Source organism: Pimephales promelas, chromosome 22 (genome assembly GCF_988280905.1).
Source record: "Pimephales promelas chromosome 22, fPimPro1.hap1.1, whole genome shotgun sequence".
Classification (NCBI taxonomy): Eukaryota; Metazoa; Chordata; class Actinopteri; order Cypriniformes; family Leuciscidae; genus Pimephales; species Pimephales promelas.
In genome coordinates, this window is record NC_142790.1 from 25,667,410 (window position 1) to 25,680,001 (window position 12,592).

The 12,592-nt window shown below is 35.5% G+C and overlaps 1 protein-coding gene across 3 annotated transcripts in view; it reads left to right on the plus strand.

Moving 5' to 3' along the window:
* The first annotated feature begins 1,189 nt into the window (after positions 1 to 1,189).
* ralylb (RALY RNA binding protein like b) overlaps positions 1,190 to 12,592 on the plus strand; it is a 136,513-nt gene continuing 125,110 nt past the window's right edge. The window contains exon 1 of one of the 3 annotated variants that reach the window (XM_039684934.2): positions 1,190 to 1,279. The gene's annotated coding sequence lies outside the window, so the exon portion shown is untranslated. Of the gene's footprint in view, positions 1,280 to 3,615; positions 4,656 to 12,592 lie in introns of those variants that run through there. The other 2 variants (XM_039684932.2, XM_039684931.2) reach the window with 2 other exon arrangements.

A 12,592-nucleotide genomic window follows, 5' to 3' on the forward strand; every position in this document is an offset into this window, starting at 1 on the left:
AAAAAAGACTGCTTTATTTTTAATTATTTATTTTGCAACAAAAACTCACAAAAATTGTTAGATAATATGAGTATATTTTACTGTATAACATCAGTAAGCATGCAAATATGTGTGCATTACACATACATATGAATTTGTCTTTTTTTGTGCATTAATATATATATTAATGCACACAAAAAAGACAAATTCATATAAAATTATAGAGAAATAATGCAACAATAGTAATATAAAATGATACACACACATACAGTATATAAATATACAAACAAAAATTGTTAGATAATATCAGTGATGATACTGTAAGTATATTTTACTGCATAAAATCAGTAAGCATGCAAATATATGGCTCAAAGGTGTGCATTATATTACCATTGTCTTACCATGGCATTATTTTTCTATAAATCACATCATAATCATAAATCATAATTACACAAACTTGCACTCTGCTACACACTGACTCACATAAAATGACTAACTTATGTAAAGACTGATGGACATGATGGTCTTTACATTAAGATCCAGGACAGACAAAATATTTGTTTGGTATAAATGTCTCAGTTTGAACTGTGGGAGATATATAACTTCAATATATTTATTCCCGGTGCATTTCGGACGCTTTTTCCCTTGAGCTTCTATTTCACGACACTAATTGACCATTAACAGATAAGATACATTTTATGAGTCCATTAAGTAAGTGTAAGTTAAATGACAATCGAAAGGGTCAAGTCATTGTAATTTCCCACGATGGTCCAATGGTGCAGGTTCAGTTGGCGGACATAATTGGCTTTGCTCGTACTGCTCCAGGGAGATGCCTTCAGGCTTGCGTCTTTGCAGTCGTTTATTAACATTTAATACGTACACTTTTTTCCTCCAGACAGACAGAGAACCAAGCCCTCCCTCTTCACTGCAGCGAGTTTGGCGGCATCCATGTTTAATACAGATTAGTCGACTCTGGAAACATCACCCTGCTGATCTCAAGGCCATGTGGAGGGGGAGGTGAAGGTGACGCCAGCCCCCGTTTGACGCATCCGTGACACTTTTTTCTGCTGGACCTGCACCGGTGAGCAAATAACCAGATCCAAAAGGCCACCTGTGTCTCAAAATAACAGTAAAATGTCAAATTAGTTTGGTATTTACAAATGTGATGCTCTTAACCATGGCGTTGTTATGAAAAATCTTTACAGAGAACCCGTACCTTAATCCTGAGAGAGAAAAACCTGGCCAACAGCGAGGAGAAAAAAAAATGAAGAGCTCCCTTAAGTGAGAAAAAAGCAACTTGGTAAGCAAGATAAAAAATAAAACAAACAAAAACACCCCTACGGAGAAGAAGCCATCTGCCTCTGCTAGGCATGCATTTCTAAAAATGAATCATCAATCTGTTCTTTAACTATAGTAAACAGTCGTATGACTCCAACTCTGTGTTGAAAGGCAGTAAGCTAGAAAATAAGAATCATCTTATGTGGCAATAAAGGAAATGAAGCTCATGTTGCATATAAATCAGCGCAGGAAAAACATCCGGCTACTCTATGCAGGCCACCGACTGGGCTTTGGCCATGCAGAGGATTGCATTTTCGAAATTTCATCTCTTTCATACATGGTGATAAACTCAAACTACCATGAAACAATAAAAAGCGCTGACCAAATAGCCACCGTGTCACCCGCTGTGTTCTTTTGCAGCTCGTAGTCTTCGGCCTTACGTAAGCATATGCTGAGATCATTGCATTTCTGAAATAATTGCTTAGAAAAATTCCCAAGCGCCAAACTTCGTCTGGTTAAAGACTCTGAACAATAGAGATTAGAAAGCATAAAGCCCGCTCTGATGAACTGAAATAGAAGCACGTGCTGTCAGACGCCGTGTTAATTTCATTACTAAAAAGATTTGCAAATATTTGCAGTTTCATCCAGTTACTTTTTGATTTAAAACAAAGAGTCATAGGATTGGGCTGCAGCGCTGTAATAAAGCCAACAGAGCAAATACAATAACGTATGATCTGTCAGCGAACACTGTGTACACAGAAAGCACAAAAGAACACGTTTCCCTCGATCCTGATATTTACACATTTCCTATTTTACTGCAGCACACGAGCACCTCCGAAAGACGCCTGATTTCTTGAATGCTCCGAATCAGCTGATAAATAATGCATACGCATTTATTGATTAATATTTCACTAGGTGAAGGTTGCTGAGGAATTCTTGAGCAGGCCAATAATGCCTTGCGTGATAAACAGTGTATTTTCCTGGGGATCGACGTTAGCGATTGGATCGGACAGTATTTGTGCATCTTACTGCCTCTAATGACACTTGTGGTTATTGGCAAAGTGAAGGTTAAGTTAATGAGCTGTGGACTGGACGGTCATCAGTGCTTCACGTCTAGAAATTAGTTCATAAAATATCAAATCATTGGACAGGTTTGCACAGTCCAAGACTGCATGGGTTTCTTGGCTTGGTCTTCTAAAAAATGCTTTTGGACCAATGCCATCAGAGTAAATGCTCAAGGGCAACTCGGGCTCTGGAAACTTCAGGCAAAAATAAAAAAAAGCGAAGCAGCGTTGCATTGCAACAACCTTTCGGCCCATAACCTCGACTGTTCTCTGCAGTGTGTCTCCGATGTTCTACCTGGTCAGGCATGATAAGCTTAAAATCTTCATCACAGTGCCTGTATTATGCATGGGTTGTTCAGCCTCAGCACTGTGTATAAAGATGTTGTGCTGGACCATTTACAATGTTGCTAAATTTATTTTTAATATCAAAATCAAACAATTGTACACCACATCCATCCATCCATTGATCACAAGCAATATAAAAACACAAATTTGAACTCATTTGGAGTATTTTGGTGCTACAGAACACTGCATTTTTCTCGCTCCATGTGGGCAATGGTTTTGACATCGTATCGCCAATTAGCTAGGATCTAAACTTGTGGGTGGCGAGCCAAGGAAAAATAACACTGCAAAGTGCGAATAATGAAACAAAATATGAATGACAAATGAATGCAAATTATACAACTTATGGTACAGAGGAAAAATTCGCAAGTGTGTGTTCTAATGTTTTGTACAGACAACAATGTTAGCTCTATGTTGCTTTAACAAAATGTACAAAACAGATTTACTATTCAGTCTGTCGTGTTAATTTTGTATAGTGCCAATGCAGTTAATAGTAACACCATTAATAATAAATGTCATGACTTTAGGAACATTTCATCTATCTATCTATCTATCTATCTATCTATCTATCTATCTATCTATCTATCTATCTATCTATCTATCTATCTATCTATCTATCTATCCCTTTTGGAGTGATCTACCTATTTTTTCTGGGGGTTTTTTTCTTTTATATAGAAAAGACGAGACAACACGTCAATGGAGAGTCTGTGGCTTAAAATATAAACACTGTCCCTTCATTTAGACGAGATATATGCTAATGTATTGATGCTGCTTTTTGCATCAGATAAGCATCTGTTTTAAAAAAAGAGAGAAAAAAAAGAAACCCAGGACTAAAACTGCCTTTCATGACGTTATTAATGACATTACCAGGCAGCGATGTAATATCTCATGCGCGTGCACACACACACACACACACACACACACACCTCACATTATGTTTAGCGCCACAAAATATAAAGACGAACAGCAAGAACAACAAAGACGGTGTTGTTGAGAGGCTCTCTTTAGGCGTTACGTTGAGTCTGACATCATGGGAACTCCGCAACCTTAAAAGAGACGGTAAAAATACAACGGGAGATACACAGTTCGGCTCTCAGTGTGGAATGATAAGGACTAACTAACTGCGTCTCCTGTCAGCTCCTCTTCCCGCCGCTCAAGGCAGCAGAGCAGTCACGTGACAGCAGCGAGGGCTCACAGGCTGAGAGAACGCGCTTCATTCGCCATACTGTGTTTTGTGCCATAACGCATTTTTATCGCAACATTTTACTCCCACTCGGTGAGTACGTTTCCAGGCCTTTTTGTAACCCTTTTTGTCTTTTCACTTGCTCTTTTTTTTATTTTTTTCTCTCTCCTTTTGCTGGGGTTTGAGCGTTGAGATTTGAAAAAGTGTTGTTTTGAGGCGTTTTTCGATCCGTACCTCAAGTTTTTAGTATGCAGTGATTCCTATCGGGCTATTCAGTACTGAGTGACACTGGCCAAGTACGTGCTTGCAGTCGTGTGAAATCATGCAACTGGTTTTTAAATGGCCATGGCAGTTCTATTTTTACGTATGTACGATGATGTTTGTTTTGAACCCTTTTTCCTTTTTTGTTCTCTGCCATAGACTTTTGCTGTAGATATGCTTTGCTTGTATTTTGCGGTGTTGTTCATGAGAGTTTTGTGATTTTGATGTCACCGAGCGAAGCATTTGCTTTTATTTTGGTCTTTTCTTTAACACCCAAAAGTCATTTTGAGACCTGGTGACGTTTTAATGGAAACTTTTCTTGCAGCTTACCTGTCACGTTTGTTTTATTTTTGCTGGTTTTTCTTTTCTTTTTCAATGCCTTATACTTTTGCAGATGATTTTGAGGTGAAGTGATTTTTGGAGGTGCTCATTTTTCACGTATATGATGCAAATTAAGGTGTCTATGAAGGGAACTATTGTTTCTTTGGGGGAAATATCAATCAGTGCGTCTTTGCTTTCGCCGAAGATGAACAGACTCTCCTTTGCAGGTATATAAGGACAAGAAATGCAACCTTTCAGCACATGTCTGTTTGCAAATAAAAGCAAGGCGATTCTGAAATGTTAATCTGTGAATCATGTATTCTTTGGCTGAGAGGTTTAATATCTGTAGTTGTGCTTATATGTGCATAACCATACTGAAAATTAATGTGAAACTATGTGGAGCCTAGTGTGAATCATACTTTTATCGTTATGTAGATTACAAGATTAAAGTAAGTGGATTTCTTATTCACCCTATATGTGGATTTGATAGTATTATATTTGAAAGATTCAGCCCACATATCATCTAAAACATAGGATTATAAATGTGCATATGCCAAGGTCCCACTAACTGCAGTTTAGTGTTTCAATGACAAATATTCAAATATAACACGTGTGTGTGTGTGTGTGTATATAGACCAACAGAGCACATTTTAATGCTGGTAAATAGCTCAATTTAACCGACAACATTGAATAAAAGGGGTAAAAACACATGTAGATGTCTCACAACTGAAAATAAAGAGTAATTAGGATGTTAAACTGTCCCAAAAGAGATTCTGCATGCTGTTTCTTTCAGCACCATGGACAGCGGTTTGAGTTGAGTTCACAAATAGCATTTCAGCACTCTGCAAACAAGCACAACTTTTTCATGGCTTCTGTTATATACAGCGGGGAACCTTTCGCAACACATCTAAAGCTTATTTTCAGATCTGACCACTTAAAGGGATAGTTCACCCCCCCAAAAAAAGGAGTATAAATCTTTTACTCACCCTCATGTCGTTCCAAACCTATATGGACAAAGACAGTTCAAAATATCTTCTCTTTTGTTCCACAAAATAAAGTAAGTCATACAGGTTTGGAACGACATGATGGCTTTTTTTTTTTTTTTGGGTTGAACAATCCTTTTCACTTTTTTCCTTTCTAAAAATGTATTTTAGAGAAAATCTGTAAGCGTTCTGTTCACATGCTTTTCCCATAAGCACTGATCAGTGACACAGCAAGGTGTGTGTGTGTGTGTTTGTGGGGGTGGGCATGGCAATAACAGCTGTTGTGTTTTGTTTTTTTCATCTTGAGCTTCAGCTATTCCAGTTAGCCTACAGAATATCTTAATATCGGCCATTGTAGTGATGGCGAAGGTGCGTGGCTGCATTGAGATGTACATGGCGTGTGTTGAAAGGTGGCTCTGCTGCGTTGATAAATGTCTCTTTCTCTGTCATGCCTCCAGCTGGGTGTTATGATAGCCGGCGTTACTTCCTGCGGCGTCATCTCGGCCCTCCAGGCAATTTTCCCCTGTTATCTGGGCGTCGCACATGAGAGCTATAAATGAGGGTTGAGAAATATAATAGCTTATTCGTGGAGATGGCTTTGAGCTCATGAATAAAACATCCTTTCGCTAGTGAAGGACTGTTTACGCTGGACACGTGCCCATCATCTGAGTGGAGTAGAGCTGGACTGGTGCATGATTTGTGGGTTGATTTGTGACTCCTGATCTCCTTAAGATATCACATTGTTATTGATATCAGTTGTTTCCTTACAGACATTATAGCCGGCGGGATACTTTTTACCCAGAGGGATTTGCAGGAATGTCTTGGTCTCAGATTCTCAGACTGCCAAAGCAACAGGACGTAAAGGATCAGAGTTAAAACCCCTTTGAACTGCAGTCTCTGATCCGTCACTTGGGGAAAAAGAAACATAGCCTGTTAGGAAAACGTTGGGATGGAAACCACAGCGGTTTGATTCTGTCGAGTTGTTTTCGGTTATTTTTGCACCGTGAGATTGATACTTGATGGATTATTTTAAAAGCATAGTTCATCCTAAAATGAAAAATGCCATCATTTACTCACGTTTCTTTCTTTTATGGAACACACAAGATATTTTTAACAACGCTGGGTTTTAAACAACATTGGACCCCATTGACTTTCATTGTTTTAACACAGAAGAAAGAAAGTCACACAGGTTTGAAATGGGCTGTCAAACGATTAATTGCGATTAATCGCATCCAAAATAAAAGTTTGCGTTTACATAATATATGTGGGTGCACTGTGTATAATTATTTTATATATATAAATACACACACATGCATGTATATTTAAGAAAAAATATTATTTCTATATAAAATATTTATATATAATATAAGTTATATATAAATATATGTACAGTATATACATCTTATACAAGCATGTGTGTGTATTTATATATATATAAAATAATTATACACAGTGCACCCACATATATTATGTAAACAAACTTTTCATTTTTGATGTGATTAATCGCGATTAATCGTTTGACAGCCCTATTCGCAACACATTTGACTTTCGAGGCAAGTAATTTTGATTTAAACAATTCATCAAACATTCAAATATTGTGCACTGATTAATTGTGCACAAAAACACTAGTAATATATTAAGAAAGTACATTTTGGTTTTATGTTGAAAGTAAGTGAAAAATTAATATTTTGACTTGTCTTTTTTGTCGTGTCGCCTCATTTCACACTGACATTTTAACACTGAGATTTCTAAATGACATTCTAATGACTGCAAGACTTCATTGCTTTCCCAGACTCATATTCTAATCAACAAAAATTCAGTGTGATGAAGGACGTAACTGCTTTTGAGTTCGCAATGAGCTTATTTTCTAACATATTCATATCATAATAACAAGCAGAATGAGTTAAAAGCTTCTCTCTCTGAAGGACTCTAACCTCTCATGTAACCCAGAGCTGATAAACAGCTCACCCTTGGCCACGAGCACTGGGCTTTTATAATCTCACAGGAATCGGTTTCCCTTTCCCAAGCTGTAAATTTGATAAATGTGAGGATTCTTCATTAAATAATCATTTTCTGAACAATCAAACCAATTTCTGAAGAACAAGGGCAGTCTAGCTGAGCTTTTAAGTGCCAATTATTTTAAAGCATTCACATTATAATACAGTCCTTAAGTGCAACCTCTTCAGTGACATGTACTCCAACAACTTTTCCAATTAAATTGTTTTGTTAACCTTGTGTGAGATTCTGAGGTTCAGCCAATCATTACAATGAGCTCAATCATGTCAATCATATGCAAGATTTTGTCCTGCCCCAGAGTTCAAGTCAATATGAAATCAAAATTGATCCTATTTTCCTTATCAATACATGCATATCTATCCAAAACAACTTTCATGCTGTTGTCACTGAGCACTTTTATTTGTAACCAAACACCAATAGAAACCACTTTTCACAATCCAATTATTTCCAATAGATACAAATATAATCTTTCTAAACACATTTTTCATGTTTCACTCATACACTACCATTCAAAGTCAGTCATTTTATTTTATTTTTAAGAAAGTGGTACTTTTATTCAGCGTAGACGCATTAAATTGATCAGAAGTGACAGTACTTTAGTAACAAAAAATAAATAAATCTAATAAAAGCTGTTCTGTCTGCTCATCAAATAATCACAGTTTCTACACATATATTAAGTATCACAACTGTTTTCAACATTGATGTTAATAAGTAGGGCTGTCAAACGATTAATCACGATATTATTTATATATAAAATATTATTTATATATAAAATATTTATATATAATAGAATTTATATATAAATCTATATAGATGAAAATATTTCTTAAATATATACAAGCATGTGTGTGTATTTATATATATATATATATATATATACAAAATAATTATACACAGTGCACACACATATATTATGTAAACACAAACTTTTATTTTGGATGTGATTAATCGTTTGACAGCCCTCTTGAGCACATTAGAGTGATTTCTGAAGGATTACATTACATTCATTATTAATGACAATAATGCAATGTATAGGATTACAATAGGATTACATTAGACTTCTGTGACACTGAAGACTGCAGGAATGATGCTGAAAATTCAGCTTTGCATCACAGGAATGAATTACATTTTAAAATAGCTTAAATTAAAATGAAAACAGTTCTTTTTTTTAATATTTCATAATAAATATTTTTTTTACTGTATTTATGATCAAATAAAATCTTACCAATCCCACACTTTTGAACATATGCGTATCATCTTATAACCCTGACATTAAAATGGGTTGCGAATGTTGTTTGTTGTCTTTAGTCGAAAACTTTTAGCTGATCTGTGCTTGTTCGATTTAAGGCAGAAATGGTTCCCAAACTACATGATGTGAGTCTTTTTAGTTGTTTTATTGAAACTGCACTCTGGTTTATTAATGCGATCATTTATAATAGAACTTATCAGCTGTGTTTTTTCCTGAACTCTAAGAAAACAGCCTAGGCCTCCAATCTCATTCTAGCAGAGAAAACAGTTATTTTACAGTGTGTTTAGGTTGACAGCAGGTTAATGGGCCGGACTGAGAGATGCAGCTCTATGGGGCATCAGTGTAATAAGTGTGTGGTCTGATCTGTGGTTTGATCCTGTCACTTACTCGCAGCTGAAGAAGCTGTTCCATCAGCCAATCAGCTCTGAGTCCAGTATATAGGAAGAAATGCCTTCCTAGCGCTCACTTAAGACCCGTTTGGCCACAACCCGAAGCTCACAAACATTTTTAGAGTGAGTGTGTGTCCAAGTTTGTACTTTTCAGTCCTGGTTTCAGTCCCATTAGATTCACGGTGATATTCGAAAGACTAAGTAATATCACATGGCACAGAAAATCCAACTGGCTTGTTTTAGTTTTTGCTTTACAAACTTCATTTACTTGTTACTCTGAAAAATCAGTCCAGCTCGGATTGTTTCTCACTTTGTTCCAACTGAGAAACTTTTTTTTTTACCATACTTTCGCACAAGGGAAAGTATATATATATATATATATATATCTTCAACAACTTTTCCAATTAAATTGTTTTGTTAACCTTATGTGAGATTCTGAGTTTCAGCCAATCATTATAATGAGCTCAAATCAGAGATTATTGATGTCAATCATATGCATGTTTTTTGTCCTGCCCCAGAGTTCAAGTCAATATGAAATCAAAATCCTATTGATCCTATTTCCTTATCAATACATGCATATCTATCCAAAATATGGATAGATATGTGCATATATAGTGTATTGTATTATTGGTGTATAGTAGCCCTCAAACCATATAGCCCTTAATCCTGTAATTGTGGACAAATGTGGGCACAGAGGATTTAGGTGTGATCCTAATTTTTTTTTTTTTTTAAATGTTATATCACTGTCATCGATAAAGTTTTGTCTGTCTATTTATGGTGTTTTTTTTTATTTTGGGATTATTTTTGAATTTATTTACTTCAAAAAGCACCATATTTTCTATGTAAATGATGCTTATTTTTATGTTTTATTTATTTATTTATTTTTTTTAACTACATTAAAATATCATTCCAATAAGTTCTTCGAGCTAAAACCTAAAGATGAAGTGACTTTGCTGTCACCTGATGTTGCATTTTGGCTTATTTTAGAATGATCTAAATTACAGTTTTTCCCATTCATTTCTATGGGTGCCCATTTTTGACCCAAATACAAGATTAAGGAGTCCGTCCGCCCCCCCCCCCCCCCCCCCACTTACCATTGTAGAATTGAGTCAAAAAATGAAGAAATGTTGTAGAAAGCATGTTTTGATTATTTTAAACTATATTGACAAAAATGTTAAGATGCTTGCTTGTTTTCTACAGTATTTCTGTGCATCATTTTAAACAGTTCAAGTGTTATAGATTCTTTAAGTGTGAAGCCTTTTAATGTGAAAAAAAAAATACTTAATGCACCTTTAAAGCAATGAGAATATTTTAAATTCCAACAATAATTACTAAACATTTGTTCCCACATGTACAAGTGCAGTCTTGAGAATACATGTTTGAATGTTGCGTGCCTTTAAGCGTTAACGTGTATTCCTTACTGGGAAATATTTATACCTTGTTGTCTATGGCAGATTAAATCATGATTCACTTCATGGAATCAATTTCACAGCCTATTTCAGCAGCGCCGTATCCCGCATCCAACTGATGTCATTTTACCCCACTATTTGTCTCGCTTGGGATGCACAAGCTTTCCCAATATATTTATCCCTCTCTGTTTATCAAATCAGCCTGCATAAAATCTTCATTAATGCACATGATTGAAATCCCAGTATTATAGCGAGGCAAGGCTGGGTCTTTGTACAACTTCCTTTTTTGCATGTACACAATCACACTCATTTTATGTCTGGGTGTGTTATTTATTAAGGGCAGATCAGCACGATTCAGAAGGATTATATTAAGTGCAGATCTCTGGGCTTGTCAACATCAGGGAGAGATGCGTTCCATCAGCTACAAGAGCTGTCGACTTTAAGACAGCTCCTAAACTATTGGAGTTATACTGTGACAAAGCTGCTCTCGCACACTGTCACACCCTTGTTTGTCCTGTCACACTCTTGTAATGTTGCACTGTAGACTTTTGCCCTCACATCAGCACTTGATCTAAACTGGTCAACCAATATTCATGCCATATTACTATATAGAGGGTAAGTTGTCAGATAGCTAATAAAAATATATATTATATAATATATAATTAAACATTTTGTGCTCAGTAAGTTTTTCTCTTATGCTTACCAACTGCAGTTATTTGATCAAAAATACACTCTTAGAAGAAAAGGTTCTATATAGAACCTTAAAAGGTTCTATCAGCGAGCACTACGTATTTGGAACCCCTAAAAGGTTCTATACAGAAGCCATTTTAAGGGTTCAATAATAAGGGTTCTTTGTAACCAGGAAAAAAGTTCTATATGGAACCTTTTGGGTTCATTCACTATCATTTGTTTTGTCCTTTCCGGATTTATATTTCTTATTATTGACAAACATAAAGAGCCTAAAATATATTTATGAATGCATGTGAATGATCTCAAAATTCAAGATATGGGGGTTAGAAAATGTATATATTTAATCAATATCACACGAAGAGTGCCATTTCAGTTTTACTCCTCCATAAATCAGCATGATTAAAATGTGATATTAAGTTACTACAACAGTTTACAAAACCACAAAATGTTGCAGAATTATGGAAGCGTATTGCATTCACTTGAAGAAAAAAATCTACTCTGTTTTTCTGAATGAATGAGTTAATTATCTTAGAATTATGAGATAATTTTTCATGGAAAAAAAGTTTTTGCTCTGTTTTTCTGAATTGCTGAGTTTTTGAGATAATCAAGTCATTAATTCAGAATTTTTCCCATGAAAAATGATCTCGTAATTCTGAGATAATGAACTCATTAATTCAGAAAAACAGAGTAGATTGTTTTTTCTTCAAGTGAATGCATTACGCTTCTGTACATAATAATAATATATGAATAAAAAAGAACCTTTGTGCCAAATGGGTTCTTTCTTGTCATTATAGAACCTTTTTTAGCATAAAAGGTTCTTTTGAGTCGAGTAAAGAACGCTATGCTTCATATATAGAACCTCAATGAACCTTTTTTTCTAAGAGTCTACGGTAAAAACTGCAATACTGACACGGTTAGGTTCAGTTATGTTCATTCGTAGCTTGGTTTTCCTGATCTTTTAGTTTGTTATTCATCACATGTATTCCCTTGGTTGAGTTCCCGCCTGTCATCCGTCTCCATGGTCACACATCATTATGAGTTCGTTTGCTTCATCTGTGTTTGATTATCACCTTGTTATCTGCACTACTTAAGTTCCTGCATCGGTCTCGTATACAAATGCTTGTGTCGTCTTTGCCTGTCCTTATTTAATACTACTTTGTGGAATATTATTAAACAGCATTGGAATCTTTCGTCTTTGCATATTACAATTTAAAATATCTGTTTTCAATTTGAATACATTTTAAAATGTAATTTATTCCTGTGATCATCACTCCAGTCTCCAGCGTCACATGATCCTTCAGAAATCACTCTAATATTTGCTGCTCAAGAAATATTTCTGCAGAAACATTTGTGCTGCTTCGTGAAATACGTTTTTTCAGGATTCTTTGATAAATCGAAAGATCAAAAGTCCAACATTTCATTGAAATG